The sequence below is a fragment of the Brachyhypopomus gauderio genome, unplaced genomic scaffold (genome assembly GCF_052324685.1).
Source record: "Brachyhypopomus gauderio isolate BG-103 unplaced genomic scaffold, BGAUD_0.2 sc612, whole genome shotgun sequence".
NCBI classification, from domain to species: Eukaryota; Metazoa; Chordata; class Actinopteri; order Gymnotiformes; family Hypopomidae; genus Brachyhypopomus; species Brachyhypopomus gauderio.
In genome coordinates this window covers 1-23,136 of record NW_027507433.1, presented here as the reverse complement: position 1 = coordinate 23,136, position 23,136 = coordinate 1, and the positions used below count along the sequence as shown (strand labels likewise).

The following is a 23,136-nucleotide window of genomic DNA, read 5'->3' as shown; positions in this document are numbered from 1 at the left end:
ACTTCAAGCTGGTATCAACTCCAGGTGATCAGGTGTTCAAAAGCTTGGCATTCTGTGAATCAAAAGTGAGATGTGGCGTTTGATCTATTGATTGCAGATCTTTCTTATGCAACTTTCAAAATCAAGGGTACAGGTGCAAGTCACCTCACTCAGCATCACTGCATGATAAGACATACGTCCTCGTTAGTATAGTGGATAGTATCTCCGCCTGTCACGCGGAAGACCGGGGTTCGATTCCCCGACGGGGAGTTCTTTCTTTTTAAGCACAAGGCAGAGAAACCAGTGACCAGACAGTCTTTCCACTGGACTGCTACAGTTTGACAGCACAAATTTACAAATGGCATGAGAAGCATATTCAAAACTGGCAAGCATGAGGAGAGTAGACTCTATTTTACCACACATCCAAAAAGGGATACAACATTTTCTTCTCTACGCTGCAAGCAGGAGTCGAACCTGCGCGGGGAAACCCCATTAGATTTCGAGTCCAATGCCTTAACCTCTCGGCCATTGCAGCCCAAATGTGTAGGAGTGGAATCGAGATCAATTCCTTTGACTTCCTCAAGCTCAAGGAGGAGTGCACAGATGTCATTGATTCTGAGTTGCCAATGGCTTAAGAAGTAAATTCAAATACATGAATCTCCATAAGAGTCTACTCACTGTTAACTTCAAGCTGGTATCAACTCCAGGTGATCAGGTGTTCAAAAGCGTGGCATTCTGTGAATCAAAAGTGAGATGTGGCGTTTGATCTATTGATTGCAGATCTTTCTTATGCAACTTTCAAAATCAAGGGTATCAATCAATCAATCAAATTTTATTTATATAGCGCTTTTTACAACAGTTGTTGTCACAAAGCAGCTTTACAAGTGCCGAGTCCTAGCCCCCAGTGAGCAAGCCAAAGGCGACAGTGGCAAGGAAAAACTCCCTAGTTTTTTTGCATGAGGAAGAAACCTTGAGAGGAACCAAGACTCAGGGGGGGAACCCATCCTCCTCTGGCCGACACCGGTCACCATGACAACAACAACAATATAGACAGAATGTAGACAGAATGTAAAAGATGCAATAATGTCAATTTAGACCGAAAAATATGTAATAATGTCCATCATGGTGTAGGCATCCGGTTAGGCAGGAGGTGGCCGGCCAGGATGGATCGCTTGTCTCTCCTCATCTCATTATTCCTCAAGCAGGCGGGCAGCCATGTGGAGAAATGAAACAGGGAAAATTAGCTCTGTATGAGGACATATACAGGACAGGTAAAATTATAAACATTTCTGGAGTGTGGCAGCAACTCCGGCACTAAGTTAAATTATTACAGCCTAGCTAAAAAAAGGCAGAACCAGAAGGTAACATAGGCTTGGGGGCATTCTGAGACAATGGCATCCGTCCACTGCACTGTCAACAAACTTGAGTGACCACGAGCAGTGACAGGATGACAGCACCAGTACCCCAGTCTACCATAAAACCCTTCGTCTATGAACCCCTGGATCTGTACCTTTATCTAAGGGGGATATTAATTATCAAACGCTAGACTAAATAAGTGGGTTTTCAACCTAGATTTAAAGATTGTGACTGTGTCAGAGTCCCGGACACATTTAGGAAGATTATTCCAAAGCTGGGGGGCCTTATAAGAAAAGGCTCTTCCCCCTGCTGTTACCTTGTTAATTTGTGGAACTAATAACAGACCAGCACCCTGTGATCTTAGTTGACGTGGGGGTTCATAGTAGGAAATAAGTTCCTGGAGGTATTCAGGAGCAAGCCCGTGTAGTGCTTTATATGCTAATAATAGAATTTTAAAATCAATACGAAATTTAACTGGGAGCCAATGCAGGGCTGATAGGACTGGTCTAATATGCTGAAATTTTCTAGTTCTGGTCAGAACTCTAGCTGCGGCATTTTGAACTACTTGAAGTTTATTTAGATTCCTATTTGAACATCCTGACAGTAGTGAATTGCAGTAGTCTAGTCTAGAGCTAACAAATGCGTGCACCAATTTTTCTGCATCATCCTGTGATAATGCATTTCTTAATTTGGCAATGTTGCGGAGATGTAGAAAAGCTATCCTAGTAGTATTATCTATATATTTATCAAATGATAGGTCAGAGTCGAGTATGATGCCTAGGTTTTTGGCTACTGTGCCAGGTGTAATGGGATAGTTTGCAAGATTAAGCATTAAATTTGGAATTTTCTGTCTTGCGGCCTTAGGGCCCACAAGGAGAACTTCTGTTTTGTCCTCATTTAATTGTAGGAAGTTTAGAGACATCCAGCATTTAATATCTCTTACACAGGCCTCAATTTTTCCTAAACTGAGTTTGTCATCGGGTTTGGCTGATATGTAAAGTTGAGTGTCATCCGCATAGCAGTGAAAATTGACACCATGTTTGTTTATAACTGTGCCCAGTGGTAGCATATATAATGTAAATAATAGTGGTCCTAAGATGGAGCCTTGCGGGACCCCATATTTAACCATTGTACGTTTGGATGAAATATTATTGAGTTCTACAAACTGATAGCGATTTGTTAAGTAAGACTGAAACCATGAAAGGGCTGTGCCTGAGACTCCAACCCAGCGTTCTAACCTTTCTAGCAAGATCCTATGATCAATTGTGTCGAAAGCTGCACTAAGATCAAGAAGCACTAACAGTGATACATAGCCTTGATCTGATGCAAGGAGGAGATCATTTGTTACTTTAACTAATGCTGTTTCAGTACTGTGATGGGGCCTAAAACCAGATTGGAACTTTTCAAATGTGTTATTCCTATGCAGATATAGGCATAATTGCTGGGCAACAGCTTTTTCTATGATCTTAGATATAAATGATGTGTTTGAAATGGGTCTATAATTAGATAGCACAGTCGGATCAAGATTTGGTTTCTTGATCAGAGGTTTGATAATTGCTAATTTACATGATTTGGGCATGTGACCTATTGTAATGGATGAGTTAACTATAGTTAGAAGAGGTTCAGTTACAGCTGGTAATACCTCTTTTAATAACTTTGAGGGAACCGAGTCTAATGTGCAGGTAGTACAATTTAAGGAAGAAATTATTTTCTCTAATTCTGATTTTGGGAGTGGATGAAAAGCATCAAGTTTTTCTCCCGGTATGTAATTTAAATCAATATCAACCAAACCAGATGACATACCAGTTGTATTGCTAATAAAGGGTTTTATATTTTGTCTAATATTCTCTATTTTATTATCAAAGAAATCTATAAATACATTACTAGTGAGGTTTACTGGAATCTGAGGTTCTGTGCCTGCTTGATTTTTTGTAAGTTTAGAAATAGTATTAAAAAGAAATCTAGGATTGTTTTTATTTTTCTCTATCAGTGAGGCTAAGTATGCTGAGCGTGCTTTAGTGAGTGCCCGTTTGTAGTCAATAATGCTATCCTTCCAGGCACAGTGGAATACTTCCAATTTAGTAGATCGCCATTTCCGCTCTAATTTACGTGCTATTTGTTTTAAGTTTCTAGTTTGGTCGGTGTACCATGGGGCGAGCTTTTTGGATCTAGCTTTTTTATATTTTAGTGGAGCTACTATATCTAGAGCTGATCTGCAGGTATTCTCTAAGTAGTCGGTTAGACTATCTAACTCTCCTGGATCGGATGGCGAGTGGGCTAAAGCAGTTAAGTCAGGGAGGGTTTCAATAAACCGTGCTGCTGTTGATGAATTTATTGAGCGCTTTATACACTGCCGAGGAGACGGGCGGGTATTTATGTTAAGGTGAAAATCGAATTTTACTAAATAATGATCGGAGATTGCTACGGTTTGCGGGAGTATGTTTATATTATCTACGTCGATACCCAGCGTTAATATTAGATCTAGGGTATGATTTCGATAATGTGTAGGTCCTACTACGTTTTGTTTAATGCCGACAGAGTTCAATATAGAAGTAAAAGCCCTTGTCAGTGGATCCTCCGCATTATCAAAGTGTATGTTAAAGTCTCCTACCATTATTATTTTGTCACTACATACTGCTAAATTTGCTGCAAAATCGGTGAAATCGTTTAAGAAATCTGAGTAAGGCCCTGGTGGTCTGTATACATTAGTTAGGGAGAATGTACTTTTATTTTCCGATGGACTAATAACATTAATAGACTGCATCTCAAATGAGTTTGAGATATCTAAGTATTTCTGATGAATTTCTAAACAATCACGATAGATTATACATATTCCACCTCCTCTGCCTGACAGTCTAGGTCTATGTATATAACTATATCCCACAGGAGTGGCTTCGTTTAGAGTTAAATAATCACCAGATTGAACCCACGTTTCAGTTAGACAAAGAATATCAATTTTCTGGTCTGTTATAAGTTCATTTACAAAAACTGCTTTTGAGTTGAGCGATCGAATATTGATTAATCCAATTTTCAGATCGGTCATATAGGTTGTAATAATTTGATGTGAAGTCTGAATATTAGTTAAAAACTTCGGGCGGACTATTTTCTTGTGATTTAGTTTAACCCGGGGCACAGACACAGTCTCAATCCTAAGGGAACTTGGTGACGCCTCTAAGCAGCTCGCAGACAGGTTTAACTCGTTAGTCTGCGGCCTGGTCGCGACCCTGGACAGTCAGCAGCTCCTAGTGCTACTCTGCCGACTAGCTAACAGGCTATGGGCTATGCTGCAAGATAACAGGGCAGCGCCATCCCGGGTGGGGTGGACACCGTCCCTGCCTAAAAGACCAGGCTTGCCCTCGAACTCTTCCCAATTATTAATAAAGCCCACTTGATTTTCTGAACACCACTTGGACATCCAGCGGTTTAGCGACGTGAGCCTGCTGTACTGCTCATCACCGCGCCGCATTGGGATGGGGCCAGAGCAGATTACGGCATCGGACATCGTCTGGGCTAATTTAACCACCTCTTTAACATTAGCCTTAGTCACCTCTGACTGCCGCAGACGTATATCGTTGGCCCCTACATGAATCACTATCCTAGAAAACCTCCTATGAGCTAACAATCTAAGGTTGCCACTAATGTCCGGCGCTCTGGCTCCCGGTAAACAGCTGACTGTAACCGCTGGTGCCCCTACAGGTGCAAGTCACCTCACTCAGCATCACTGCATGATAAGACATACGTCCTCGTTAGTATAGTGGATAGTATCTCCGCCTGTCACGCGGAAGACCGGGGTTCGATTCCCCGACGGGGAGTTCTTTCTTTTTAAGCACAAGGCAGAGAAACCAGTGACCAGACAGTCTTTCCACTGGACTGCTACAGTTTGACAGCACAAATTTACAAATGGCATGAGAAGCATATTCAAAACTGGCAAGCATGAGGAGAGTAGACTCTATTTTACCACACATCCAAAAAGGGATACAACATTTTCTTCTCTACGCTGCAAGCAGGAGTCGAACCTGCGCGGGGAAACCCCATTAGATTTCGAGTCCAATGCCTTAACCTCTCGGCCATTGCAGCCCAAATGTGTAGGAGTGGAATCGAGATCAATTCCTTTGACTTCCTCAAGCTCAAGGAGGAGTGCACAGATGTCATTGATTCTGAGTTGCCAATGGCTTAAGAAGTAAATTCAAATACATGAATCTCCATAAGAGTCTACTCACTGTTAACTTCAAGCTGGTATCAACTCCAGGTGATCAGGTGTTCAAAAGCGTGGCATTCTGTGAATCAAAAGTGAGATGTGGCGTTTGATCTATTGATTGCAGATCTTTTTTATGCAACTTTCAAAATCAAGGGTACAGGTGCAAGTCACCTCACTCAGCATCACTGCATGATAAGACATACGGCCTCGTTAGTATAGTGGATAGTATCTCCGCCTGTCACGCGGAAGACCGGGGTTCGATTCCCCGATGGGGAGTTCTTTCTTTTTAAGCACAAGGCAGAGAAACCAGTGACCAGACAGTCTTTCCACTGGACTGCTACAGTTTGACAGCACAAATTTACAAATGGCATGAGAAGCATATTCAAAACTGGCAAGCATGAGGAGAGTAGACTCTATTTTACCACACATCCAAAAAGGGATACGACATTTTCTTCTCTACGCTGCAAGCAGGAGTCGAACCTGCGCGGGGAAACCCCATTAGATTTCGAGTCCAATGCCTTAACCTCTCGGCCATTGCAGCCCAAATGTGTAGGAGTGGAATCGAGATCAATTCCTTTGACTTCCTCAAGCTCAAGGAGGAGTGCACAGATGTCATTGATTCTGAGTTGCCAATGGCTTAAGAAGTAAATTCAAATACATGAATCTCCATAAGAGTCTACTCACTGTTAACTTCAAGCTGGTATCAACTCCAGGTGATCAGGTGTTCAAAAGCGTGGCATTCTGTGAATCAAAAGTGAGATGTGGCGTTTGATCTATTGATTGCAGATCTTTTTTATTCAACTTTCAAAATCAAGGGTACAGGTGCAAGTCACCTCACTCAGCATCACTGCATGATAAGACATACGTCCTCGTTAGTATAGTGGATAGTATCTCCGCCTGTCACGCGGAAGACCGGGGTTCGATTCCCCGACGGGGAGTTCTTTCTTTTTAAGCACAAGGCAGAGAAACCAGTGACCAGACAGTCTTTCCACTGGACTGCTACAGTTTGACAGCACAAATTTACAAATGGCATGAGAAGCATATTCAAAACTGGCAACCATGAGGAGAGTAGACTCTATTTTACCACACATCCAAAAAGGGATACAACATTTTCTTCTCTACGCTGCAAGCAGGAGTCGAACCTGCGCGGGGAAACCCCATTGGATTTCGAGTCCAACGCCTTAACCTCTCGGCCATTGCAGCCCAAATGTGTAGGAGTAGAATCGAGATCAATTCCTTTGACTTCCTCAAGCTCAAGGAGGAGTGCACAGATGTCATTGATTCTGAGTTGCCAATGGCTTAAGAAGTAAATTCAAATACATGAATCTCCATAAGAGTCTACTCACTGTTAACTTCAAGCTGGTATCAACTCCAGGTGATCAGGTGTTCAAAAGCGTGGCATTCTGTGAATCAAAAGTGAGATGTGGCGTTTGATCTATTGATTGCAGATCTTTTTAATGCAACTTTCAAAATCAAGGGTACAGGTGCAAGTCACCTCACTCAGCATCACTGCATGATAAGACATATGTCCTCGTTAGTATAGTGGATAGTATCTCCGCCTGTCACGCGGAAGACCGGGGTTCGATTCCCCGACGGGGAGTTCTTTCTTTTTAAGCACAAGGCAGAGAAACCAGTGACCAGACAGTCTTTCCACTGGACTGCTACAGTTTGACAGCACACATTTACAAATGGCATGAGAAGCATATTCAAAACTGGCAAGCATGAGGAGAGTAGACTCTATTTTACCACACATCCAAAAAGGGATACAACATTTTCTTCTCTACGCTGCAAGCAGGAGTCGAACCTGCGCGGGGAAACCCCATTAGATTTCGAGTCCAATGCCTTAACCTCTCGGCCATTGCAGCCCAAATGTGTAGGAGTGGAATCGAGATCAATTCCTTTGACTTCCTCAAGCTCAAGGAGGAGTGCACAGATGTCATTGATTCTGAGTTGCCAATGGCTTAAGAAGTAAATTCAAATACATGAATCTCCATAAGAGTCTACTCACTGTTAACTTCAAGCTGGTATCAACTCCAGGTGATCAGGTGTTCAAAAGCGTGGCATTCTGTGAATCAAAAGTGAGATGTGGCGTTTGATCTATTGATTGCAGATCTTTTTTATTCAACTTTCAAAATCAAGGGTACAGGTGCAAGTCACCTCACTCAGCATCACTGCATGATAAGACATACGTCCTCGTTAGTATAGTGGATAGTATCTCCGCCTGTCACGCGGAAGACCGGGGTTCGATTCCCCGACGGGGAGTTCTTTCTTTTTAAGCACAAGGCAGAGAAACCAGTGACCAGACAGTCTTTCCACTGGACTGCTACAGTTTGACAGCACAAATTTACAAATGGCATGAGAAGCATATTCAAAACTGGCAACCATGAGGAGAGTAGACTCTATTTTACCACACATCCAAAAAGGGATACAACATTTTCTTCTCTACGCTGCAAGCAGGAGTCGAACCTGCGCGGGGAAACCCCATTGGATTTCAAGTCCAACGCCTTAACCTCTCGGCCATTGCAGCCCAAATGTGTAGGAGTAGAATCGAGATCAATTCCTTTGACTTCCTCAAGCTCAAGGAGGAGTGCACAGATGTCATTGATTCTGAGTTGCCAATGGCTTAAGAAGTAAATTCAAATACATGAATCTCCATAAGAGTCTACTCACTGTTAACTTCCAGCTGGTATCAACTCCAGGTGATCAGGTGTTCAAAAGCGTGGCATTCTGTGAATCAAAAGTGAGATGTGGCGTTTGATCTATTGATTGCAGATCTTTCTTATGCAACTTTCAAAATCAAGGGTACAGGTGCAAGTCACCTCACTCAGCATCACTGCATGATAAGACATACGTCCTCGTTAGTATAGTGAATAGTATCTCCGCCTGTCACGCGGAAGACCGGGGTTCGATTCCCCGACGGGGAGTTCTTTCTTTTTAAGCACAAGGCAGAGAAACCAGTGACCAGACAGTCTTTCCACTGGACTGCTACAGTTTGACAGCACAAATTTACAAATGGCATGAGAAGCATATTCAAAACTGGCAAGCATGAGGAGAGTAGACTCTATTTTACCACACATCCAAAAAGGGATACAATATTTTCTTCTCTACGCTGCAAGCAGGAGTCGAACCTGCGCGGGGAAACCCCATTGGATTTCAAGTCCAACGCCTTAACCTCTCGGCCATTGCAGCCCAAACGTGTAGGAGTAGAATCGAGATCAATTCCTTTGACTTCCTCAAGCTCAAGGAGGAGTGCACAGATGTCATTGATTCTGAGTTGCCAATGGCTTAAGAAGTAAATTCAAATACATGAATCTCCATAAGAGTCTACTCACTGTTAACTTCAAGCTGGTATCAACTCCAGGTGATCAGGTGTTCAAAAGCGTGGCATTCTGTGAATCAAAAGTGAGATGTGGCGTTTGATCTATTGATTGCAGATCTTTCTTATGCAACTTTCAAAATCAAGGGTACAGGTGCAAGTCACCTCACTCAGCATCACTGCATGATAAGACATACGTCCTCGTTAGTATAGTGGATAGTATCTCCGCCTGTCACGCGGAAAACCGGGGTTCGATTCCCCGACGGGGAGTTCTTTCTTTTTAAGCACAAGGCAGAGAAACCAGTGACCAGACAGTCTTTCCACTGGACTGCTACAGTTTGACAGCACAAATTTACAAATGGCATGAGAAGCATATTCAAAACTGGCAACCATGAGGAGAGTAGACTCTATTTTACCACACATCCAAAAAGGGATACAACATTTTCTTCTCTACGCTGCAAGCAGGAGTCGAACCTGCGCGGGGAAACCCCATTGGATTTCGAGTCCAACGCCTTAACCTCTCGGCCATTGCAGCCCAAATGTGTAGGAGTAGAATCGAGATCAATTCCTTTGACTTCCTCAAGCTCAAGGAGGAGTGCACAGATGTGATTGCTTATGAGTTGCCAATGGCTTAAGAAGTAAATTCAAATACATGAATCTCCATAAGAGTCTACTCACTGTTAACTTCAAGCTGGTATCAACTCCAGGTGATCAGGTGTTCAAAAGCGTGGCATTCTGTGAATCAAAAGTGAGATGTGGCGTTTGATCTATTGATTGCAGATCTTTCTTATGCAACTTTCAAAATCAAGGGTACAGGTGCAAGTCACCTCACTCAGCATCACTGCATGATAAGACATACGTCCTCGTTAGTATAGTGGATAGTATCTCCGCCTGTCACGCGGAAGACCGGGGTTCGATTCCCGGACGGGGAGTTCTTTTTTTTTAAGCACAAGGCAGAGAAACCAGTGACCAGACAGTCTTTCCACTGGACTGCTACAGTTTGACAGCACAAATTTACAAATGGCATGAGAAGCATATTCAAAACTGGCAAGCATGAGGAGAGTAGACTCTATTTTACCACACATCCAAAAAGGGATACGATATTTTCTTCTCTACGCTGCAAGCAGGAGTCGAACCTGCGCGGGGAAACCCCATTGGATTTCGAGTCCAACGCCTTAACCTCTCGGCCATTGCAGCCCAAATGTGTAGGAGTAGAATCGAGATCAATTCCTTTGACTTCCTCAAGCTCAAGGAGGAGTGCACAGATGTCATTGATTCTGAGTTGCCAATGGCTTAAGAAGTAAATTCAAATACATGAATCTCCATAAGAGTCTACTCACTGTTAACTTCAAGCTGGTATCAACTCCAGGTGATCAGGTGTTCAAAAGCGTGGCATTCTGTGAATCAAAAGTGAGATGTGGCGTTTGATCTATTGATTGCAGATCTTTCTTATGCAACTTTCAAAATCAAGGGTACAGGTGCAAGTCACCTCACTCAGCATCACTGCATGATAAGACATACGTCCTCGTTAGTATAGTGAATAGTATCTCCGCCTGTCACGCGGAAGACCGGGGTTCGATTCCCCGACGGGGAGTTCTTTCTTTTTAAGCACAAGGCAGAGAAACCAGTGACCAGACAGTCTTTCCACTGGACTGCTACAGTTTGACAGCACAAATTTACAAATGGCATGAGAAGCATATTCAAAACTGGCAAGCATGAGGAGAGTAGACTCTATTTTACCACACATCCAAAAAGGGATACAATATTTTCTTCTCTACGCTGCAAGCAGGAGTCGAACCTGCGCGGGGAAACCCCATTGGATTTCGAGTCCAACGCCTTAACCTCTCGGCCATTGCAGCCCAAATGTGTAGGAGTAGAATCGAGATCAATTCCTTTGACTTCCTCAAGCTCAAGGAGGAGTGCACAGATGTCATTGATTCTGAGTTGCCAATGGCTTAAGAAGTAAATTCAAATACATGAATCTCCATAAGAGTCTACTCACTGTTAACTTCAAGCTGGTATCAACTCCAGGTGATCAGGTGTTCAAAAGCGTGGCATTCTGTGAATCAAAAGTGAGATGTGGCGTTTGATCTATTGATTGCAGATCTTTCTTATGCAACTTTCAAAATCAAGGGTACAGGTGCAAGTCACCTCACTCAGCATCACTGCATGATAAGACATACGTCCTCGTTAGTATAGTGGATAGTATCTCCGCCTGTCACGCGGAAGACCGGGGTTCGATTCCCCGACGGGGAGTTCTTTCTTTTTAAGCACAAGGCAGAGAAACCAGTGACCAGACAGTCTTTCCACTGGACTGCTACAGTTTGACAGCACAAATTTACAAATGGCATGAGAAGCATATTCAAAACTGGCAAGCATGAGGAGAGTAGACTCTATTTTACCACACATCCAAAAAGGGATACAATATTTTCTTCTCTATGCTGCAAGCAGGAGTCGAACCTGCGCGGGGAAACCCCATTGGATTTCAAGTCCAACGCCTTAACCTCTCGGCCATTGCAGCCCAAACGTGTAGGAGTAGAATCGAGATCAATTCCTTTGACTTCCTCAAGCTCAAGGAGGAGTGCACAGATGTCATTGATTCTGAGTTGCCAATGGCTTAAGAAGTAAATTCAAATACATGAATCTCCATAAGAGTCTACTCACTGTTAACTTCAAGCTGGTATCAACTCCAGGTGATCAGGTGTTCAAAAGCGTGGCATTCTGTGAATCAAAAGTGAGATGTGGCGTTTGATCTATTGATTGCAGATCTTTCTTATGCAACTTTCAAAATCAAGGGTACAGGTGCAAGTCACCTCACTCAGCATCACTGCATGATAAGACATACGTCCTCGTTAGTATAGTGGATAGTATCTCCGCCTGTCACGCGGAAAACCGGGGTTTGATTCCCCGACGGGGAGTTCTTTCTTTTTAAGCACAAGGCAGAGAAACCAGTGACCAGACAGTCTTTCCACTGGACTGCTACAGTTTGACAGCACAAATTTACAAATGGCATGAGAAGCATATTCAAAACTGGCAACCATGAGGAGAGTAGACTCTATTTTACCACACATCCAAAAAGGGATACAACATTTTCTTCTCTACGCTGCAAGCAGGAGTCGAACCTGCGCGGGGAAACCCCATTGGATTTCGAGTCCAACGCCTTAACCTCTCGGCCATTGCAGCCCAAATGTGTAGGAGTAGAATCGAGATCAATTCCTTTGACTTCCTCAAGCTCAAGGAGGAGTGCACAGATGTCATTGATTCTGAGTTGCCAATGGCTTAAGAAGTAAATTCAAATACATGAATCTCCATAAGAGTCTACTCACTGTTAACTTCAAGCTGGTATCAACTCCAGGTGATCAGGTGTTCAAAAGCTTGGCATTCTGTGAATCAAAAGTGAGATGTGGCGTTTGATCTATTGATTGCAGATCTTTCTTATGCAACTTTCAAAATCAAGGGTACAGGTGCAAGTCACCTCACTCAGCATCACTGCATGATAAGACATACGTCCTCGTTAGTATAGTGGATAGTATCTCCGCCTGTCACGCGGAAGACCGGGGTTCGATTCCCCGACGGGGAGTTCTTTCTTTTTAAGCACAAGGCAGAGAAACCAGTGACCAGACAGTCTTTCCACTGGACTGCTACAGTTTGACAGCACAAATTTACAAATGGCATGAGAAGCATATTCAAAACTGGCAAGCATGAGGAGAGTAGACTCTATTTTACCACACATCCAAAAAGGGATACAACATTTTCTTCTCTACGCTGCAAGCAGGAGTCGAACCTGCGCGGGGAAACCCCATTAGATTTCGAGTCCAATGCCTTAACCTCTCGGCCATTGCAGCCCAAATGTGTAGGAGTGGAATCGAGATCAATTCCTTTGACTTCCTCAAGCTCAAGGAGGAGTGCACAGATGTCATTGATTCTGAGTTGCCAATGGCTTAAGAAGTAAATTCAAATACATGAATCTCCATAAGAGTCTACTCACTGTTAACTTCAAGCTGGTATCAACTCCAGGTGATCAGGTGTTCAAAAGCGTGGCATTCTGTGAATCAAAAGTGAGATGTGGCGTTTGATCTATTGATTGCAGATCTTTCTTATGCAACTTTCAAAATCAAGGGTATCAATCAATCAATCAAATTTTATTTATATAGCGCTTTTTACAACAGTTGTTGTCACAAAGCAGCTTTACAAGTGCCGAGTCCTAGCCCCCAGTGAGCAAGCCAAAGGCGACAGTGGCAAGGAAAAACTCCCTAGTTTTTTTGCATGAGGAAGAAACCTTGAGAGGAACCAAGACTCAGGGGGGGAACCCATCCTCCTCTGGCCGACACCGGTCACCATGACAACAACAACAATATAGACAGAATGTAGACAGAATGTAAAAGATGCAATAATGTCAATTTAGACCGAAAAATATGTAATAATGTCCATCATGGTGTAGGCATCCGGTTAGGCAGGAGGTGGCCGGCCAGGATGGATCGCTTGTCTCTCCTCATCTCATTATTCCTCAAGCAGGCGGGCAGCCATGTGGAGAAATGAAACAGGGAAAATTAGCTCTGTATGAGGACATATACAGGACAGGTAAAATTATAAACATTTCTGGAGTGTGGCAGCAACTCCGGCACTAAGTTAAATTATTACAGCCTAGCTAAAAAAAGGCAGAACCAGAAGGTAACATAGGCTTGGGGGCATTCTGAGACAATGGCATCCGTCCACTGCACTGTCAACAAACTTGAGTGACCACGAGCAGTGACAGGATGACAGCACCAGTACCCCAGTCTACCATAAAACCCTTCGTCTATGAACCCCTGGATCTGTACCTTTATCTAAGGGGGATATTAATTATCAAACGCTAGACTAAATAAGTGGGTTTTCAACCTAGATTTAAAGATTGTGACTGTGTCAGAGTCCCGGACACATTTAGGAAGATTATTCCAAAGCTGGGGGGCCTTATAAGAAAAGGCTCTTCCCCCTGCTGTTACCTTGTTAATTTGTGGAACTAATAACAGACCAGCACCCTGTGATCTTAGTTGACGTGGGGGTTCATAGTAGGAAATAAGTTCCTGGAGGTATTCAGGAGCAAGCCCGTGTAGTGCTTTATATGCTAATAATAGAATTTTAAAATCAATACGAAATTTAACTGGGAGCCAATGCAGGGCTGATAGGACTGGTCTAATATGCTGAAATTTTCTAGTTCTGGTCAGAACTCTAGCTGCGGCATTTTGAACTACTTGAAGTTTATTTAGATTCCTATTTGAACATCCTGACAGTAGTGAATTGCAGTAGTCTAGTCTAGAGCTAACAAATGCGTGCACCAATTTTTCTGCATCATCCTGTGATAATGCATTTCTTAATTTGGCAATGTTGCGGAGATGTAGAAAAGCTATCCTAGTAGTATTATCTATATATTTATCAAATGATAGGTCAGAGTCGAGTATGATGCCTAGGTTTTTGGCTACTGTGCCAGGTGTAATGGGATAGTTTGCAAGATTAAGCATTAAATTTGGAATTTTCTGTCTTGCGGCCTTAGGGCCCACAAGGAGAACTTCTGTTTTGTCCTCATTTAATTGTAGGAAGTTTAGAGACATCCAGCATTTAATATCTCTTACACAGGCCTCAATTTTTCCTAAACTGAGTTTGTCATCGGGTTTGGCTGATATGTAAAGTTGAGTGTCATCCGCATAGCAGTGAAAATTGACACCATGTTTGTTTATAACTGTGCCCAGTGGTAGCATATATAATGTAAATAATAGTGGTCCTAAGATGGAGCCTTGCGGGACCCCATATTTAACCATTGTACGTTTGGATGAAATATTATTGAGTTCTACAAACTGATAGCGATTTGTTAAGTAAGACTGAAACCATGAAAGGGCTGTGCCTGAGACTCCAACCCAGCGTTCTAACCTTTCTAGCAAGATCCTATGATCAATTGTGTCGAAAGCTGCACTAAGATCAAGAAGCACTAACAGTGATACATAGCCTTGATCTGATGCAAGGAGGAGATCATTTGTTACTTTAACTAATGCTGTTTCAGTACTGTGATGGGGCCTAAAACCAGATTGGAACTTTTCAAATGTGTTATTCCTATGCAGATATAGGCATAATTGCTGGGCAACAGCTTTTTCTATGATCTTAGATATAAATGATGTGTTTGAAATGGGTCTATAATTAGATAGCACAGTCGGATCAAGATTTGGTTTCTTGATCAGAGGTTTGATAATTGCTAATTTACATGATTTGGGCATGTGACCTATTGTAATGGATGAGTTAACTATAGTTAGAAGAGGTTCAGTTACAGCTGGTAATACCTCTTTTAATAACTTTGAGGGAACCGAGTCTAATGTGCAGGTAGTACAATTTAAGGAAGAAATTATTTTCTCTAATTCTGATTTTGGGAGTGGATGAAAAGCATCAAGTTTTTCTCCCGGTATGTAATTTAAATCAATATCAACCAAACCAGATGACATACCAGTTGTATTGCTAATAAAGGGTTTTATATTTTGTCTAATATTCTCTATTTTATTATCAAAGAAATCTATAAATACATTACTAGTGAGGTTTACTGGAATCTGAGGTTCTGTGCCTGCTTGATTTTTTGTAAGTTTAGAAATAGTATTAAAAAGAAATCTAGGATTGTTTTTATTTTTCTCTATCAGTGAGGCTAAGTATGCTGAGCGTGCTTTAGTGAGTGCCCGTTTGTAGTCAATAATGCTATCCTTCCAGGCACAGTGGAATACTTCCAATTTAGTAGATCGCCATTTCCGCTCTAATTTACGTGCTATTTGTTTTAAGTTTCTAGTTTGGTCGGTGTACCATGGGGCGAGCTTTTTGGATCTAGCTTTTTTATATTTTAGTGGAGCTACTATATCTAGAGCTGATCTGCAGGTATTCTCTAAGTAGTCGGTTAGACTATCTAACTCTCCTGGATCGGATGGCGAGTGGGCTAAAGCAGTTAAGTCAGGGAGGGTTTCAATAAACCGTGCTGCTGTTGATGAATTTATTGAGCGCTTTATACACTGCCGAGGAGACGGGCGGGTATTTATGTTAAGGTGAAAATCGAATTTTACTAAATAATGATCGGAGATTGCTACGGTTTGCGGGAGTATGTTTATATTATCTACGTCGATACCCAGCGTTAATATTAGATCTAGGGTATGATTTCGATAATGTGTAGGTCCTACTACGTTTTGTTTAATGCCGACAGAGTTCAATATAGAAGTAAAAGCCCTTGTCAGTGGATCCTCCGCATTATCAAAGTGTATGTTAAAGTCTCCTACCATTATTATTTTGTCACTACATACTGCTAAATTTGCTGCAAAATCGGTGAAATCGTTTAAGAAATCTGAGTAAGGCCCTGGTGGTCTGTATACATTAGTTAGGGAGAATGTACTTTTATTTTCCGATGGACTAATAACATTAATAGACTGCATCTCAAATGAGTTTGAGATATCTAAGTATTTCTGATGAATTTCTAAACAATCACGATAGATTATACATATTCCACCTCCTCTGCCTGACAGTCTAGGTCTATGTATATAACTATATCCCACAGGAGTGGCTTCGTTTAGAGTTAAATAATCACCAGATTGAACCCACGTTTCAGTTAGACAAAGAATATCAATTTTCTGGTCTGTTATAAGTTCATTTACAAAAACTGCTTTTGAGTTGAGCGATCGAATATTGATTAATCCAATTTTCAGATCGGTCATATAGGTTGTAATAATTTGATGTGAAGTCTGAATATTAGTTAAAAACTTCGGGCGGACTATTTTCTTGTGATTTAGTTTAACCCGGGGCACAGACACAGTCTCAATCCTAAGGGAACTTGGTGACGCCTCTAAGCAGCTCGCAGACAGGTTTAACTCGTTAGTCTGCGGCCTGGTCGCGACCCTGGACAGTCAGCAGCTCCTAGTGCTACTCTGCCGACTAGCTAACAGGCTATGGGCTATGCTGCAAGATAACAGGGCAGCGCCATCCCGGGTGGGGTGGACACCGTCCCTGCCTAAAAGACCAGGCTTGCCCTCGAACTCTTCCCAATTATTAATAAAGCCCACTTGATTTTCTGAACACCACTTGGACATCCAGCGGTTTAGCGACGTGAGCCTGCTGTACTGCTCATCACCGCGCCGCATTGGGATGGGGCCAGAGCAGATTACGGCATCGGACATCGTCTGGGCTAATTTAACCACCTCTTTAACATTAGCCTTAGTCACCTCTGACTGCCGCAGACGTATATCGTTGGCCCCTACATGAATCACTATCCTAGAAAACCTCCTATGAGCTAACAATCTAAGGTTGCCACTAATGTCCGGCGCTCTGGCTCCCGGTAAACAGCTGACTGTAACCGCTGGTGCCCCTACAGGTGCAAGTCACCTCACTCAGCATCACTGCATGATAAGACATACGTCCTCGTTAGTATAGTGGATAGTATCTCCGCCTGTCACGCGGAAGACCGGGGTTCGATTCCCCGACGGGGAGTTCTTTCTTTTTAAGCACAAGGCAGAGAAACCAGTGACCAGACAGTCTTTCCACTGGACTGCTACAGTTTGACAGCACAAATTTACAAATGGCATGAGAAGCATATTCAAAACTGGCAAGCATGAGGAGAGTAGACTCTATTTTACCACACATCCAAAAAGGGATACAACATTTTCTTCTCTACGCTGCAAGCAGGAGTCGAACCTGCGCGGGGAAACCCCATTAGATTTCGAGTCCAATGCCTTAACCTCTCGGCCATTGCAGCCCAAATGTGTAGGAGTGGAATCGAGATCAATTCCTTTGACTTCCTCAAGCTCAAGGAGGAGTGCACAGATGTCATTGATTCTGAGTTGCCAATGGCTTAAGAAGTAAATTCAAATACATGAATCTCCATAAGAGTCTACTCACTGTTAACTTCAAGCTGGTATCAACTCCAGGTGATCAGGTGTTCAAAAGCGTGGCATTCTGTGAATCAAAAGTGAGATGTGGCGTTTGATCTATTGATTGCAGATCTTTTTTATGCAACTTTCAAAATCAAGGGTACAGGTGCAAGTCACCTCACTCAGCATCACTGCATGATAAGACATACGGCCTCGTTAGTATAGTGGATAGTATCTCCGCCTGTCACGCGGAAGACCGGGGTTCGATTCCCCGACGGGGAGTTCTTTCTTTTTAAGCACAAGGCAGAGAAACCAGTGACCAGACAGTCTTTCCACTGGACTGCTACAGTTTGACAGCACAAATTTACAAATGGCATGAGAAGCATATTCAAAACTGGCAAGCATGAGGAGAGTAGACTCTATTTTACCACACATCCAAAAAGGGATACGACATTTTCTTCTCTACGCTGCAAGCAGGAGTCGAACCTGCGCGGGGAAACCCCATTAGATTTCGAGTCCAATGCCTTAACCTCTCGGCCATTGCAGCCCAAATGTGTAGGAGTGGAATCGAGATCAATTCCTTTGACTTCCTCAAGCTCAAGGAGGAGTGCACAGATGTCATTGATTCTGAGTTGCCAATGGCTTAAGAAGTAAATTCAAATACATGAATCTCCATAAGAGTCTACTCACTGTTAACTTCAAGCTGGTATCAACTCCAGGTGATCAGGTGTTCAAAAGCGTGGCATTCTGTGAATCAAAAGTGAGATGTGGCGTTTGATCTATTGATTGCAGATCTTTTTTATTCAACTTTCAAAATCAAGGGTACAGGTGCAAGTCACCTCACTCAGCATCACTGCATGATAAGACATACGTCCTCGTTAGTATAGTGGATAGTATCTCCGCCTGTCACGCGGAAGACCGGGGTTCGATTCCCCGACGGGGAGTTCTTTCTTTTTAAGCACAAGGCAGAGAAACCAGTGACCAGACAGTCTTTCCACTGGACTGCTACAGTTTGACAGCACAAATTTACAAATGGCATGAGAAGCATATTCAAAACTGGCAACCATGAGGAGAGTAGACTCTATTTTACCACACATCCAAAAAGGGATACAACATTTTCTTCTCTACGCTGCAAGCAGGAGTCGAACCTGCGCGGGGAAACCCCATTGGATTTCGAGTCCAACGCCTTAACCTCTCGGCCATTGCAGCCCAAATGTGTAGGAGTAGAATCGAGATCAATTCCTTTGACTTCCTCAAGCTCAAGGAGGAGTGCACAGATGTCATTGATTCTGAGTTGCCAATGGCTTAAGAAGTAAATTCAAATACATGAATCTCCATAAGAGTCTACTCACTGTTAACTTCAAGCTGGTATCAACTCCAGGTGATCAGGTGTTCAAAAGCGTGGCATTCTGTGAATCAAAAGTGAGATGTGGCGTTTGATCTATTGATTGCAGATCTTTTTAATGCAACTTTCAAAATCAAGGGTACAGGTGCAAGTCACCTCACTCAGCATCACTGCATGATAAGACATATGTCCTCGTTAGTATAGTGGATAGTATCTCCGCCTGTCACGCGGAAGACCGGGGTTCGATTCCCCGACGGGGAGTTCTTTCTTTTTAAGCACAAGGCAGAGAAACCAGTGACCAGACAGTCTTTCCACTGGACTGCTACAGTTTGACAGCACACATTTACAAATGGCATGAGAAGCATATTCAAAACTGGCAAGCATGAGGAGAGTAGACTCTATTTTACCACACATCCAAAAAGGGATACAACATTTTCTTCTCTACGCTGCAAGCAGGAGTCGAACCTGCGCGGGGAAACCCCATTAGATTTCGAGTCCAATGCCTTAACCTCTCGGCCATTGCAGCCCAAATGTGTAGGAGTGGAATCGAGATCAATTCCTTTGACTTCCTCAAGCTCAAGGAGGAGTGCACAGATGTCATTGATTCTGAGTTGCCAATGGCTTAAGAAGTAAATTCAAATACATGAATCTCCATAAGAGTCTACTCACTGTTAACTTCAAGCTGGTATCAACTCCAGGTGATCAGGTGTTCAAAAGCGTGGCATTCTGTGAATCAAAAGTGAGATGTGGCGTTTGATCTATTGATTGCAGATCTTTTTTATTCAACTTTCAAAATCAAGGGTACAGGTGCAAGTCACCTCACTCAGCATCACTGCATGATAAGACATACGTCCTCGTTAGTATAGTGGATAGTATCTCCGCCTGTCACGCGGAAGACCGGGGTTCGATTCCCCGACGGGGAGTTCTTTCTTTTTAAGCACAAGGCAGAGAAACCAGTGACCAGACAGTCTTTCCACTGGACTGCTACAGTTTGACAGCACAAATTTACAAATGGCATGAGAAGCATATTCAAAACTGGCAACCATGAGGAGAGTAGACTCTATTTTACCACACATCCAAAAAGGGATACAACATTTTCTTCTCTACGCTGCAAGCAGGAGTCGAACCTGCGCGGGGAAACCCCATTGGATTTCAAGTCCAACGCCTTAACCTCTCGGCCATTGCAGCCCAAATGTGTAGGAGTAGAATCGAGATCAATTCCTTTGACTTCCTCAAGCTCAAGGAGGAGTGCACAGATGTCATTGATTCTGAGTTGCCAATGGCTTAAGAAGTAAATTCAAATACATGAATCTCCATAAGAGTCTACTCACTGTTAACTTCCAGCTGGTATCAACTCCAGGTGATCAGGTGTTCAAAAGCGTGGCATTCTGTGAATCAAAAGTGAGATGTGGCGTTTGATCTATTGATTGCAGATCTTTTTTATGCAACTTTCAAAATCAAGGGTACAGGTGCAAGTCACCTCACTCAGCATCACTGCATGATAAGACATACGTCCTCGTTAGTATAGTGGATAGTATCTCCGCCTGTCACGCGGAAGACCGGGGTTCGATTCCCTGACGGGGAGTTCTTTCTTTTTAAGCACAAGGCAGAGAAACCAGTGACCAGACAGTCTTTCCACTGGACTGCTACAGTTTGACAGCACAAATTTACAAATGGCATGAGAAGCATATTCAAAACTGGCAAGCATGAGGAGAGTAGACTCTATTTTACCACACATCCAAATAGGGATACAACATTTTCTTCTCTACGCTGCAAGCAGGAGTCGAACCTGCGCGGGGAAACCCCATTGGATTTCGAGTCCAACGCCTTAACCTCTCGGCCATTGCAGCCCAAATGTGTAGGAGTACAATCGAGATCAATTCCTTTGACTTCCTCAAGCTCAAGGAGGAGTGCACAGATGTCATTGATTCTGAGTTGCCAATGGCTTAAGAAGTAAATTCAAATACATGAATCTCCATAAGAGTCTACTCACTGTTAACTTCAAGCTGGTATCAACTCCAGGTGATCAGGTGTTCAAAAGCGTGGCATTCTGTGAATCAAAAGTGAGATGTGGCGTTTGATCTATTGATTGCAGATCTTTTTTATTCAACTTTCAAAATCAAGGGTACAGGTGCAAGTCACCTCACTCAGCATCACTGCATGATAAGACATACGTCCTCGTTAGTATAGTGGATAGTATCTCCGCCTGTCACGCGGAAGACCGGGGTTCGATTCCCCGACGGGGAGTTCTTTCTTTTTAAGCACAAGGCAGAGAAACCAGTGACCAGACAGTCTTTCCACTGGACTGCTACAGTTTGACAGCACAAATTTACAAATGGCATGAGAAGCATATTCAAAACTGGCAAGCATGAGGAGAGTAGACTCTATTTTACCACACATCCAAAAAGGGATACAACATTTTCTTCTCTACGCTGCAAGCAGGAGTCGAACCTGCGCGGGGAAACCCCATTGGATTTCGAGTCCAACGCCTTAACCTCTCGGCCATTGCAGCCCAAATGTGTAGGAGTACAATCGAGATCAATTCCTTTGACTTCCTCAAGCTCAAGGAGGAGTGCACAGATGTCATTGATTCTGAGTTGCCAATGGCTTAAGAAGTAAATTCAAATACATGAATCTCCATAAGAGTCTACTCACTGTTAACTTCAAGCTGGTATCAACTCCAGGTGATCAGGTGTTCAAAAGCGTGGCATTCTGTGAATCAAAAGTGAGATGTGGCGTTTGATCTATTGATTGCAGATCTTTTTTATGCAACTTTCAAAATCAAGGGTACAGGTGCAAGTCACCTCACTCAGCATCACTGCATGATAAGACATACGTCCTCGTTAGTATAGTGGATAGTATCTCCGCCTGTCACGCGGAAGACCGGGGTTCGATTCCCCGACGGGGAGTTCTTTCTTTTTAAGCACAAGGCAGAGAAACCAGTGACCAGACAGTCTTTCCACTGGACTGCTACAGTTTGACAGCACAAATTTACAAATGGCATGAGAAGCATATTCAAAACTGGCAACCATGAGGAGAGTAGACTCTATTTTACCACACATCCAAAAAGGGATACAACATTTTCTTCTCTACGCTGCAAGCAGGAGTCGAACCTGCGCGGGGAAACCCCATTGGATTTCGAGTCCAACGCCTTAACCTCTCGGCCATTGCAGCTCAAATGTGTAGGAGTAGAATCGAGATCAATTCCTTTGACTTCCTCAAGCTCAAGGAGGAGTGCACAGATGTCATTGATTCTGAGTTGCCAATGGCTTAAGAAGTAAATTCAAATACATGAATCTCCATAAGAGTCTACTCACTGTTAACTTCCAGCTGGTATCAACTCCAGGTGATCAGGTGTTCAAAAGCGTGGCATTCTGTGAATCAAAAGTGAGATGTGGCGTTTGATCTATTGATTGCAGATCTTTTTTATGCAACTTTCAAAATCAAGGGTACAGGTGCAAGTCACCTCACTCAGCATCACTGCATGATAAGACATACGTCCTCGTTAGTATAGTGGATAGTATCTCCGCCTGTCACGCGGAAGACCGGGGTTCGATTCCCTGACGGGGAGTTCTTTCTTTTTAAGCACAAGGCAGAGAAACCAGTGACCAGACAGTCTTTCCACTGGACTGCTACAGTTTGACAGCACAAATTTACAAATGGCATGAGAAGCATATTCAAAACTGGCAACCATGAGGAGAGTAGACTCTATTTTACCACACATCCAAAAAGGGATACAACATTTTCTTCTCTACGCTGCAAGCAGGAGTCGAACCTGCGCGGGGAAACCCCATTGGATTTCGAGTCCAACGCCTTAACCTCTCGGCCATTGCAGCTCAAATGTGTAGGAGTAGAATCGAGATCAATTCCTTTGACTTCCTCAAGCTCAAGGAGGAGTGCACAGATGTCATTGATTCTGAGTTGCCAATGGCTTAAGAAGTAAATTCAAATACATGAATCTCCATAAGAGTCTACTCACTGTTAACTTCCAGCTGGTATCAACTCCAGGTGATCAGGTGTTCAAAAGCGTGGCATTCTGTGAATCAAAAGTGAGATGTGGCGTTTGATCTATTGATTGCAGATC

The 23,136-nt window shown here is 43.1% G+C and overlaps 42 non-coding genes across 42 annotated transcripts; 20 read left to right on the top strand and 22 right to left on the bottom strand.

Annotated features, from left to right (window-relative positions):
• Positions 1-177: 177 nt before the first annotated feature.
• Positions 178-249, top strand: trnad-guc (transfer RNA aspartic acid (anticodon GUC)). The gene has a single exon. It is a non-coding gene; the product is annotated as a tRNA-Asp (tRNA).
• A 183-nt stretch (positions 250-432) lies between these two features.
• trnas-cga (transfer RNA serine (anticodon CGA)) lies at positions 433-514 on the bottom strand. Its single transcript has one exon. It is a non-coding gene; the product is annotated as a tRNA-Ser (tRNA).
• Positions 515-5,075: 4,561 nt separating this feature from the next.
• trnad-guc (transfer RNA aspartic acid (anticodon GUC)) lies at positions 5,076-5,147 on the top strand. The gene has a single exon. It is a non-coding gene; the product is annotated as a tRNA-Asp (tRNA).
• A 183-nt stretch (positions 5,148-5,330) lies between these two features.
• trnas-cga (transfer RNA serine (anticodon CGA)) lies at positions 5,331-5,412 on the bottom strand. The gene has a single exon. It is a non-coding gene; the product is annotated as a tRNA-Ser (tRNA).
• A 325-nt stretch (positions 5,413-5,737) lies between these two features.
• trnad-guc (transfer RNA aspartic acid (anticodon GUC)) lies at positions 5,738-5,809 on the top strand. Its single transcript has one exon. It is a non-coding gene; the product is annotated as a tRNA-Asp (tRNA).
• A 183-nt stretch (positions 5,810-5,992) lies between these two features.
• trnas-cga (transfer RNA serine (anticodon CGA)) lies at positions 5,993-6,074 on the bottom strand. Its single transcript has one exon. It is a non-coding gene; the product is annotated as a tRNA-Ser (tRNA).
• Positions 6,075-6,399: 325 nt separating this feature from the next.
• Positions 6,400-6,471, top strand: trnad-guc (transfer RNA aspartic acid (anticodon GUC)). The gene has a single exon. It is a non-coding gene; the product is annotated as a tRNA-Asp (tRNA).
• Positions 6,472-6,654: 183 nt separating this feature from the next.
• Positions 6,655-6,736, bottom strand: trnas-cga (transfer RNA serine (anticodon CGA)). Its single transcript has one exon. It is a non-coding gene; the product is annotated as a tRNA-Ser (tRNA).
• A 325-nt stretch (positions 6,737-7,061) lies between these two features.
• Positions 7,062-7,133, top strand: trnad-guc (transfer RNA aspartic acid (anticodon GUC)). The gene has a single exon. It is a non-coding gene; the product is annotated as a tRNA-Asp (tRNA).
• A 183-nt stretch (positions 7,134-7,316) lies between these two features.
• Positions 7,317-7,398, bottom strand: trnas-cga (transfer RNA serine (anticodon CGA)). The gene has a single exon. It is a non-coding gene; the product is annotated as a tRNA-Ser (tRNA).
• A 325-nt stretch (positions 7,399-7,723) lies between these two features.
• Positions 7,724-7,795, top strand: trnad-guc (transfer RNA aspartic acid (anticodon GUC)). The gene has a single exon. It is a non-coding gene; the product is annotated as a tRNA-Asp (tRNA).
• Positions 7,796-7,978: 183 nt separating this feature from the next.
• On the bottom strand, positions 7,979-8,060 carry trnas-uga (transfer RNA serine (anticodon UGA)). Its single transcript has one exon. It is a non-coding gene; the product is annotated as a tRNA-Ser (tRNA).
• A 325-nt stretch (positions 8,061-8,385) lies between these two features.
• Positions 8,386-8,457, top strand: trnad-guc (transfer RNA aspartic acid (anticodon GUC)). The gene has a single exon. It is a non-coding gene; the product is annotated as a tRNA-Asp (tRNA).
• A 183-nt stretch (positions 8,458-8,640) lies between these two features.
• trnas-uga (transfer RNA serine (anticodon UGA)) lies at positions 8,641-8,722 on the bottom strand. Its single transcript has one exon. It is a non-coding gene; the product is annotated as a tRNA-Ser (tRNA).
• Positions 8,723-9,047: 325 nt separating this feature from the next.
• Positions 9,048-9,119, top strand: trnad-guc (transfer RNA aspartic acid (anticodon GUC)). The gene has a single exon. It is a non-coding gene; the product is annotated as a tRNA-Asp (tRNA).
• A 183-nt stretch (positions 9,120-9,302) lies between these two features.
• On the bottom strand, positions 9,303-9,384 carry trnas-cga (transfer RNA serine (anticodon CGA)). The gene has a single exon. It is a non-coding gene; the product is annotated as a tRNA-Ser (tRNA).
• A 580-nt stretch (positions 9,385-9,964) lies between these two features.
• On the bottom strand, positions 9,965-10,046 carry trnas-cga (transfer RNA serine (anticodon CGA)). Its single transcript has one exon. It is a non-coding gene; the product is annotated as a tRNA-Ser (tRNA).
• Positions 10,047-10,371: 325 nt separating this feature from the next.
• trnad-guc (transfer RNA aspartic acid (anticodon GUC)) lies at positions 10,372-10,443 on the top strand. The gene has a single exon. It is a non-coding gene; the product is annotated as a tRNA-Asp (tRNA).
• Positions 10,444-10,626: 183 nt separating this feature from the next.
• trnas-cga (transfer RNA serine (anticodon CGA)) lies at positions 10,627-10,708 on the bottom strand. The gene has a single exon. It is a non-coding gene; the product is annotated as a tRNA-Ser (tRNA).
• Positions 10,709-11,033: 325 nt separating this feature from the next.
• On the top strand, positions 11,034-11,105 carry trnad-guc (transfer RNA aspartic acid (anticodon GUC)). Its single transcript has one exon. It is a non-coding gene; the product is annotated as a tRNA-Asp (tRNA).
• A 183-nt stretch (positions 11,106-11,288) lies between these two features.
• Positions 11,289-11,370, bottom strand: trnas-uga (transfer RNA serine (anticodon UGA)). Its single transcript has one exon. It is a non-coding gene; the product is annotated as a tRNA-Ser (tRNA).
• A 580-nt stretch (positions 11,371-11,950) lies between these two features.
• Positions 11,951-12,032, bottom strand: trnas-cga (transfer RNA serine (anticodon CGA)). The gene has a single exon. It is a non-coding gene; the product is annotated as a tRNA-Ser (tRNA).
• Positions 12,033-12,357: 325 nt separating this feature from the next.
• Positions 12,358-12,429, top strand: trnad-guc (transfer RNA aspartic acid (anticodon GUC)). Its single transcript has one exon. It is a non-coding gene; the product is annotated as a tRNA-Asp (tRNA).
• A 183-nt stretch (positions 12,430-12,612) lies between these two features.
• On the bottom strand, positions 12,613-12,694 carry trnas-cga (transfer RNA serine (anticodon CGA)). The gene has a single exon. It is a non-coding gene; the product is annotated as a tRNA-Ser (tRNA).
• A 4,561-nt stretch (positions 12,695-17,255) lies between these two features.
• Positions 17,256-17,327, top strand: trnad-guc (transfer RNA aspartic acid (anticodon GUC)). Its single transcript has one exon. It is a non-coding gene; the product is annotated as a tRNA-Asp (tRNA).
• A 183-nt stretch (positions 17,328-17,510) lies between these two features.
• Positions 17,511-17,592, bottom strand: trnas-cga (transfer RNA serine (anticodon CGA)). Its single transcript has one exon. It is a non-coding gene; the product is annotated as a tRNA-Ser (tRNA).
• Positions 17,593-17,917: 325 nt separating this feature from the next.
• trnad-guc (transfer RNA aspartic acid (anticodon GUC)) lies at positions 17,918-17,989 on the top strand. The gene has a single exon. It is a non-coding gene; the product is annotated as a tRNA-Asp (tRNA).
• Positions 17,990-18,172: 183 nt separating this feature from the next.
• trnas-cga (transfer RNA serine (anticodon CGA)) lies at positions 18,173-18,254 on the bottom strand. The gene has a single exon. It is a non-coding gene; the product is annotated as a tRNA-Ser (tRNA).
• A 325-nt stretch (positions 18,255-18,579) lies between these two features.
• trnad-guc (transfer RNA aspartic acid (anticodon GUC)) lies at positions 18,580-18,651 on the top strand. The gene has a single exon. It is a non-coding gene; the product is annotated as a tRNA-Asp (tRNA).
• Positions 18,652-18,834: 183 nt separating this feature from the next.
• trnas-cga (transfer RNA serine (anticodon CGA)) lies at positions 18,835-18,916 on the bottom strand. Its single transcript has one exon. It is a non-coding gene; the product is annotated as a tRNA-Ser (tRNA).
• Positions 18,917-19,241: 325 nt separating this feature from the next.
• Positions 19,242-19,313, top strand: trnad-guc (transfer RNA aspartic acid (anticodon GUC)). Its single transcript has one exon. It is a non-coding gene; the product is annotated as a tRNA-Asp (tRNA).
• A 183-nt stretch (positions 19,314-19,496) lies between these two features.
• Positions 19,497-19,578, bottom strand: trnas-cga (transfer RNA serine (anticodon CGA)). The gene has a single exon. It is a non-coding gene; the product is annotated as a tRNA-Ser (tRNA).
• A 325-nt stretch (positions 19,579-19,903) lies between these two features.
• On the top strand, positions 19,904-19,975 carry trnad-guc (transfer RNA aspartic acid (anticodon GUC)). Its single transcript has one exon. It is a non-coding gene; the product is annotated as a tRNA-Asp (tRNA).
• Positions 19,976-20,158: 183 nt separating this feature from the next.
• On the bottom strand, positions 20,159-20,240 carry trnas-uga (transfer RNA serine (anticodon UGA)). Its single transcript has one exon. It is a non-coding gene; the product is annotated as a tRNA-Ser (tRNA).
• Positions 20,241-20,565: 325 nt separating this feature from the next.
• On the top strand, positions 20,566-20,637 carry trnad-guc (transfer RNA aspartic acid (anticodon GUC)). Its single transcript has one exon. It is a non-coding gene; the product is annotated as a tRNA-Asp (tRNA).
• A 183-nt stretch (positions 20,638-20,820) lies between these two features.
• On the bottom strand, positions 20,821-20,902 carry trnas-cga (transfer RNA serine (anticodon CGA)). The gene has a single exon. It is a non-coding gene; the product is annotated as a tRNA-Ser (tRNA).
• A 325-nt stretch (positions 20,903-21,227) lies between these two features.
• Positions 21,228-21,299, top strand: trnad-guc (transfer RNA aspartic acid (anticodon GUC)). The gene has a single exon. It is a non-coding gene; the product is annotated as a tRNA-Asp (tRNA).
• A 183-nt stretch (positions 21,300-21,482) lies between these two features.
• On the bottom strand, positions 21,483-21,564 carry trnas-cga (transfer RNA serine (anticodon CGA)). The gene has a single exon. It is a non-coding gene; the product is annotated as a tRNA-Ser (tRNA).
• Positions 21,565-21,889: 325 nt separating this feature from the next.
• On the top strand, positions 21,890-21,961 carry trnad-guc (transfer RNA aspartic acid (anticodon GUC)). Its single transcript has one exon. It is a non-coding gene; the product is annotated as a tRNA-Asp (tRNA).
• Positions 21,962-22,144: 183 nt separating this feature from the next.
• trnas-cga (transfer RNA serine (anticodon CGA)) lies at positions 22,145-22,226 on the bottom strand. Its single transcript has one exon. It is a non-coding gene; the product is annotated as a tRNA-Ser (tRNA).
• A 325-nt stretch (positions 22,227-22,551) lies between these two features.
• trnad-guc (transfer RNA aspartic acid (anticodon GUC)) lies at positions 22,552-22,623 on the top strand. The gene has a single exon. It is a non-coding gene; the product is annotated as a tRNA-Asp (tRNA).
• A 183-nt stretch (positions 22,624-22,806) lies between these two features.
• trnas-cga (transfer RNA serine (anticodon CGA)) lies at positions 22,807-22,888 on the bottom strand. The gene has a single exon. It is a non-coding gene; the product is annotated as a tRNA-Ser (tRNA).
• Positions 22,889-23,136: the final 248 nt, after the last annotated feature.